Below are 7292 nucleotides of genomic sequence, written 5' to 3' on the forward strand. Positions count from 1 at the left end.
GAAGAAGAAGAAGAAGAAGAAGAAGAAGAAGAAGAAGAAGAAGAAGAAGAAGAAGAAGAAGAAGAAGAAGAAGAAGAAGAAGAAGAAGAAGAAGAAGAAGAAGAAGAAGAAGAAGAAGAAGAAGAAGAAGAAGAAGAAGAAGAAGAAGAAGAAGAAGAAGAAGAAGAAGAAGAAGAAGAAGAAGAAGAAGAAGAAGAAGAAGAAGAAGAAGAAGAAGAAGAAGAAGAAGAAGAAGAAGAAGAAGAAGAAGAAGAAGAAGAAGTGGAAGAAGTGGAAGAAGAGGAAGAAGAGGAAGAAGAAGAAAAGGAAAAAGAGGAAAAAATAAGAAGAGGGGAAGAAGAAGAAAATGACACGTTTTTATACTTTCTTATTTAGGGTTCCACCACGTTTTGCAGTTTCTTTCTTTTATTTAGTTGAATGTTTTTATACTGCTAGCTAGTTGCCTAGTTTGCTGACCGAAAGAAGTTAAATTAGTTATTATATGAAATTCAACTAAAGTCAACATTTTTTACGACTAGTGGTACTAATAAATTCAACTAGAGCCATCATATGTCCACAAGTGCATTGTCTTTTGAATGAGAAATGATAATTTGGTGTAGTTGATTATCTTCTGCTCAAAATTTCTTATGTTATAATGTTGTATGATAATGTTGTAAGGGTACTAATTGGTCTCTTCTGTTGCTTATCAGAGATGGGGGGAAGCTACCACCGCAGACTCCGCTCTGCCACACCGCAGTACGAGTTGGATGCTTTCGAGTTCTTCAGTATCATACTTGGGACTTCAGTATCATCCATGACGCAGGTATATAAAAGGAGAGATCTCCCCTTCACCCATCTCATTATGATATCTGTTGTTTGCTACATTACTCATTGTCCCAAACTGCAGAGGCTGTCTGACACTTTTATGAACATGCTGGGTGAAGATTCACCAAATAATGTGAAGCTGCGACAGGCCGGCAGCGGGTTTCGCAGGTTGTGGGACGTGGAGTTGGTGATAAAGGAGGGACACATGTACTTGTGTTGTGGCTGGGAGAAGTTCTACCGTGCCTATGACCTGCTGCTGGGGTACTTCCTTCTCTTCAGGTACGACGGCGACGCCACCATCTCATCGTGAAGGTGTTCAACGCGACAATGTGTCGCATGCGCTACACTGACGACGATGATGCCAGTACGTTCTGCCTCTTCTTATTCCTCTACATTTGGCCTTGTCTCACATCAATTGTTAACAGTCATTGTTGCATTTGGACAGGCAATGGGAGCAGCAGCAGTCAAAATGGCAACGGGGACGGGGATCACCGGGGACACGCCATCATCCCCGCCCCGATCCCCGCTAATACCCGTCCCCGCTAGCCCCGCCAACCTTCAAGGGGGGGGGGAAACAATCCCCATCCCCGCTAACAACGGGTACCCGATCCCCATGGGGATCCCCACGGAGACCAACAACAACAAAACAACAATAGAAGAGGAGCACAATTGCACAAACCACAATATTTTCTGACAGATTCAATCATCCATTATAGCAACAAAACAGCAATACATTGGCATAACAAACCAAAATAATTTTGGCAGCACAACAATAATTTTGGCATAACAAAACAACAATAATTTTGGCATAACAAAACAGCAATACAGAAGGACAAACACATTACACAACAGTAAATTAGCAGCACAAACACAATAATTTTGACCACATAAGTTTGATAGATTCAATCATCTCAACTCAAGTCTAACCACATAATTGATAAGCTGGAAGTACGATTGGCACAAATGACGACAATACTTAATATGATTACAAGCCGAAAGTTCTAATTCTTAACACAACACAAGCATGGTAAGCAGAATAAATGAAATGAAGACTTGAAGAGCCCATCACAGTAGCTCCTCGGTCCTCCATTTTCTTCATTCTTGACTCCATGGAGGCAAGCCGCAAGCAGCAAGCCTAATAGTTATTGCAAGTGGAGAGTTCCTCATCCTAGGCCTGGGCGTTCGGTATAAACCGAAAATTCAGTTTCTACCATTCGTTTTTTTTTTGCAAATTCGGTTAGCAAAGCTGAAAACCGAAATATATGTCTTAAAACAGCTAACCAAAAATTTGGTTAACCGAGTTGTTCGGTTTGGTATTCGGTTTCTACCGTATCTACCATACTTACCAAACATGCGAAAAGCATTAGAGTACTGTGCTTCGCTTCCATCCTCGTGCATGTTTATATAGCCTATGTATCCAACTCCTTGTGCGTGGCTGGCCGAGGTGGGACTAAATCAACAAACGGCAGCACTTCATAGTTCTGTAGGCACGTACATTTAGTGGCCTCATCACACTAGAAAAAGAAGCCCATAATAGCTTTTCGGCTTGGGCCTTGCATGTAGTTCGTCGTCTTGGCCCATTGGCTAACTTTTTTGGTGAACGCACGCGGGAGGGGGCTACCTGGTGCGGGAGAAGCCCCTTTGGTCGTACGTTCGCGTGTCCTCAGCATGTTCGGTTATTTGTTAGGCTAACCGAGCTAAAATCAAACTGACCGAACTAAGTTCAGTTAGTAAACATAAAAACCGAATTATGCTGTATCAACAATAAAAACCGAAATTTCGGTTTTTTCGGTTTCGGTATCGGTTCGGTCTTCGGTTCGTCGGTTTTTATGCCCACCCCTACCTCATCCTGATCATGGAAATGGTACAAGACAATTTAGAAAGTTGCATGAAATCAAGACTTAAGATTGAAAGTTGCAAATGAAAGTTGCGAAATCAAGACATAATATAAAAGTTGAGAATGTCAAGTTACCATTGGTTCATCATCATCGTCTAGACAAGTTTGAAACTCAATAGAGAGTGACGAATTGTTCTCACCTAAAATTGCAAGCAATGTAACATTAGATGGCAGTAGTGTAACTGATTTAGGTATATATTCTAGTAAATTATCTAAGCAAGAAAAAAATAGTGTAGCAACAACAAAACAGAAGTAGAATAGGAGCAAAAGAGCAACATTTCAGTTGTCTTACCTAGCATGTTAGCATTAGACCAAGCCTGCATACACATTATAGCTTCAACCATCTTTGGTGCGATCCTACTACGATGAGAGCTAAGGATTCTACCACTTGTAGAGAATGCAGATTTCGATGCTACCATTGTGACTGGAATAGGCAAGATGTCATGAGCAATAAGCTGTAGAGTTGGATATTTTATCCCCCCAAACTTCCACCAATTGATGATATCAAAATCTGATGTTCTTGGCAAGGTTGGCTCTTCTAAATACATGTCAAGCTTTGTATGAACCAACAAAGATGAAGCAGTAGGTTGTGAAGACATGTACTGTTCAAATATGTCAAAAACTTCTTCCTGTGAAGCTGAAGCAGTGGGCTGTGTAGCACTAGCAACATTTGATGTTCCCGCAGAAGAGGCATCTTGGTATTGAACCAACAGTTCATGGAGTAATTGCTTCACGCGCGCAACCTCTTGAATAGCAGCATCAGGTCCATAGAGAGGACCATACAAAGCCTGCACCATATGGAGTTTGTACCTTGGGTCAAGAACAGTGGCCATAGCCATCAGACCATGGATATCTTTCCAATACTTCTGATTCTTTTTTTCATCTCCTCGGACATTTTTTGCATCAGTTCAGACTTCTTTTTCATCTCATCAGGCATATCTTGCAACAGCTCATAATCAGGTGTAGTCCATTTGCGAATTGCCAACCTAATACCACAAAACTTAGGGAAGAACATATTTGCTGTAACATAACTAGTTCCTGACCATAAGGTAGTGACATCATAGAATAATTTGAGCCTAACAATCACCTCTTTGGCAAAATCCCAATCAGCAGTTGTTGGACAGCAATTAAAAAGCCTTTCACTCAGACTAAGACGATCAAAAACATCCCTATACAGCACAACAATACTAAGCATTATGTATGTGGAGTTCCACCTAGTTTAACAATCAAGGTTCAACCTCCTAGAGTACTCAATGTTCATCAAGAGACAAGTTTTTTCAAACTTCTCATGTCTTTTTGGAGTTGCTGACCAAAACCCCACACTATCCCGCACCCTCTCAATACCATCCCCCAAAACAGCAAGCCCATCTTTCACAATCAGATTTAATATGTGAGCACAACAACGCATATGCAACAGTTTACCACCTAGCATGAGAGAGGAGGAGTCTAACTTATCTAGGAGATCTTCCACTGCCTTGTCATTTCTTGTGCAGTTATCAAGAGTAATAGTTGATATCTTTCTCTCAAGATGATACTCTACCAGAACTTCATGTAGAACATCACAAATAACTTCAGATGTATGTGGTGCTGGTACATATACAAACCTGCAAAATTATAAATTATTGGGTTAGAAAGCATGAATAAGAGCAAAGGTATTCAGACAAGCAGTAAGATAGGGGCTATGGTATTGTACCTGAGAAGGAATGACTTTAGATTCCAAGAACCATCAATGTAGTGACCTGTTACAGCCATGTATCCTCTCTTTTGATGTCCAGTAGTCCACATATCCGAAGTCACAGCAACTCTATTCTTGAAGTTTGCAAAGTACTTGATCAACTTATCTCTTTGTCCTTCATGCATTTCTAGAATATCTTTCCGAATGGTATTCCTACACACAACCTTGAACATAGGCTGCAACATAGCACAGAACTTTCTAAAACCTACATGATCTACCATAGCAAGTGGGTACTCATGACAACATATCATCAAAGCAAGTTCTTTCCTACATAGTTCTTGATCAAATATGTAATTCTCCACATTCACTTTCCCATCTTCCGCCTTGGTCAGTTTCAGCTTTGCTTGCTTCCAGACTGTTGTGGTCTGCCTAGTAGCACATGTTGCCAAATGTGAGTGAAGATGTGATGTTCCATCCTTTGTTTCTCCTCCAGGCTTACTATGGCACCACTCACATTCAACCTTCCATTTTCCGCCCACAAGAACCCTCTCAAATTCATCCCACACCTTAGACTTGAGCTTTCTCTTCACACCAGCCAACTTGTGTGCATCCTGCGGTTTAGTTGCTCTTGTTGTTTGAGATGGCACCTCCAAGTCAACAGATTCAGCTGGCGTTGCATTGGCACTAGAGCTTGGCCTTGGAGTGGGAGTTGCACTAGAGGCTGGTGTATCTTCATTTGCAGCCGATGCACTTGCATATGATTGTGTTGGACTTGATGCCATTGTTGATCAGAACAAGCAGTCCTAAAACAAAGGCACACAACAAAATAAGCAACACAATAATCTAGAATAAAAAGGATCACAATAGTCAGGATTGCAATATATTTAGATATGTAGACATTCAATTATAACAATAATCAGGATTGCAATATATTTAGATATGTGGATATTTAGATAATTCTGACATATATTTAGATAACCCACTCATGACTGATTCATACACATTGAACAACAAGATTCAATTACATGGGAAAATAACAACTACAAGAACTAACAACATCAAATATCTAAGACTTCAATCTTCATTCTTCACTGCTCCGTGCAGGCATATAGTAAGTCGACAGTTCCTCAACCTGAACATTAGACAAGTGGAAACATTAGTAAGCTACCATTGGCAAGTGGAAACATTACTTAAGATTAAAGAATAAGATGATGGTTGAGGATGGCAAATTACCATTGGCCTGCCTAGAAGCACATCTTGCTAAATGAGCATGCAGATGTGAGCTTCCATACTTTGGATCTCCACAAAATAGCCCGTGACACCATACACATTCATCCTTCCATTTTTCCTCAACAAGAACCCTATTGAACTCATTCCAAACCACAGATATGGTCTTTCTCTTCACACGAAGTGGCTCATCTTGCTCAAAATATTCACCTGAACCTGCCATATTATTGTGCTGCTCACCTTGATGGTCTCGGGTTTGGGTCGATGCAGATTTGCTTGAGGTGGAGAAAGAGGTGCGCGTTGCCTCTTGCCGGTCGTCGTCGCGGTCAGCTACAAAGGCACATGAACCTGACATAGATAAGCAACACAATAATCAGGAATGTTACTGCTGGATATTTACACAATTTTGACATACAAGATAGGTGCTGGTACATATACAAACCTACTAGAATAAATATAAAAGGATCACATATAATTGATAAATATAAAAGGATCACATATAATGAATGTGTGTGGACTGTTAGATATTTACACAATTTTGACATATGTTTAGATAACCCACTCATGACTAACCAAATAACAGCAAGATCCTACACATTCAACAGATGCAACAGCAAGAACTAACCACTACAAGATCCTATTCAATAGCAAGTTCAAGATGCAACAGCAAGAACTAACAACTACAAGAACAGAAAGTTTCAGCTGCTTACCCTGATGGCCTCGGCCTCTTGGAGTCTTGGGTCGATGCAGAAGCTGCCGGTCACCTGGGATGGGGAAGAGGAGCACTTGCCATTGCCACCCCCACCATCATGTTCCTGTTGTCTTGCACTTGCAGACGCCTTGCCCGGCCTTGAGGTGAAGGAGGAGTTGAGGAGGTGGGGTCGCGAGGAGGCGAGGAGCAGGAGACGGCGACGAGATCAGATGAGCTGATGAGGTGCCGGACTGCCGGCCGGTGCCTTGATGCGAAGGAGGACGAGGCAACATCGCGAGCAGGCGAGGACCAGGGCTATGGGAGATGGCGACGGGATTAAGGGTCAATGGGGAGAGGCGGATGAGGCGCCCGGATGGGGAAGGGCGGCCGTATGAGGCGCTGCCGCGCTGGCCGGTGCCGCCCGCGGCCCGCCGCCGGTGGTGGTTGTCTGGTGGATCTGGTGATGGGGAGAGGAGGCGGCCAGATCGGGGTAATGGGGAGAGGCGGCTGCGGCTGCTAGTCGGGGGAATGAGGAGGAAAGGAGTGGAGAGGTGAGCTGGTTAGGGTTTCTTCATTATATATTCACTTGGATCTTTGACTGACATGTGGGGTCCCGGGTATCCATGGAGCCTCCATGGAGCCAGTTTGCCCCCCATCCCCGCCCCGCTAGCTTCTCGGGCACCCGCCCCGTTATACCCATGGGGGGATTTTGATCCCCATCACCGTTTCTTAGCGGGTAAATCCCCACGGATACCCGCCCCAACAGGGAAAATTGCCATTTTGAAGTAGCAGCGACACTGGCTATAGCCAAAGCAGCAGTGACACTGGCTACAGCCAAATCAACAGTGATTCTGGCTGCAGCAAAGACAGCAAGGAGGATTATCCTGATTGGAGTGGGGAAGAAGAGGAGTAGAGTGGGCATCAGGCTGAGGATGACCTAGCGATGGTGGTGGCTGACCAAGGGCAAGAGATGGTGGTGGCTGACCATGGGAAAGAGT

General features: G+C 43.1%; 1 long non-coding RNA gene across 1 annotated transcript; it reads right to left on the reverse strand.

The window, feature by feature from the left end:
- Nucleotides 1–5323: 5323 nt before the first annotated feature.
- LOC119305712 lies at nt 5324–6541 on the reverse strand. The gene is made up of 3 exons (XR_005148750.1): nt 6314–6541; nt 5610–5951; nt 5324–5508 (listed from the first exon to the last, which is right to left on the reverse strand). It is a non-coding gene; the product is annotated as an uncharacterized LOC119305712 (long non-coding RNA).
- Between the last annotated feature and the right edge of the window lie 751 nt (nt 6542–7292).

The sequence above is a fragment of the Triticum dicoccoides genome, chromosome 5B, assembly GCF_002162155.2.
Source record: "Triticum dicoccoides isolate Atlit2015 ecotype Zavitan chromosome 5B, WEW_v2.0, whole genome shotgun sequence".
Classification (NCBI taxonomy): domain Eukaryota; kingdom Viridiplantae; phylum Streptophyta; class Magnoliopsida; order Poales; family Poaceae; genus Triticum; species Triticum dicoccoides.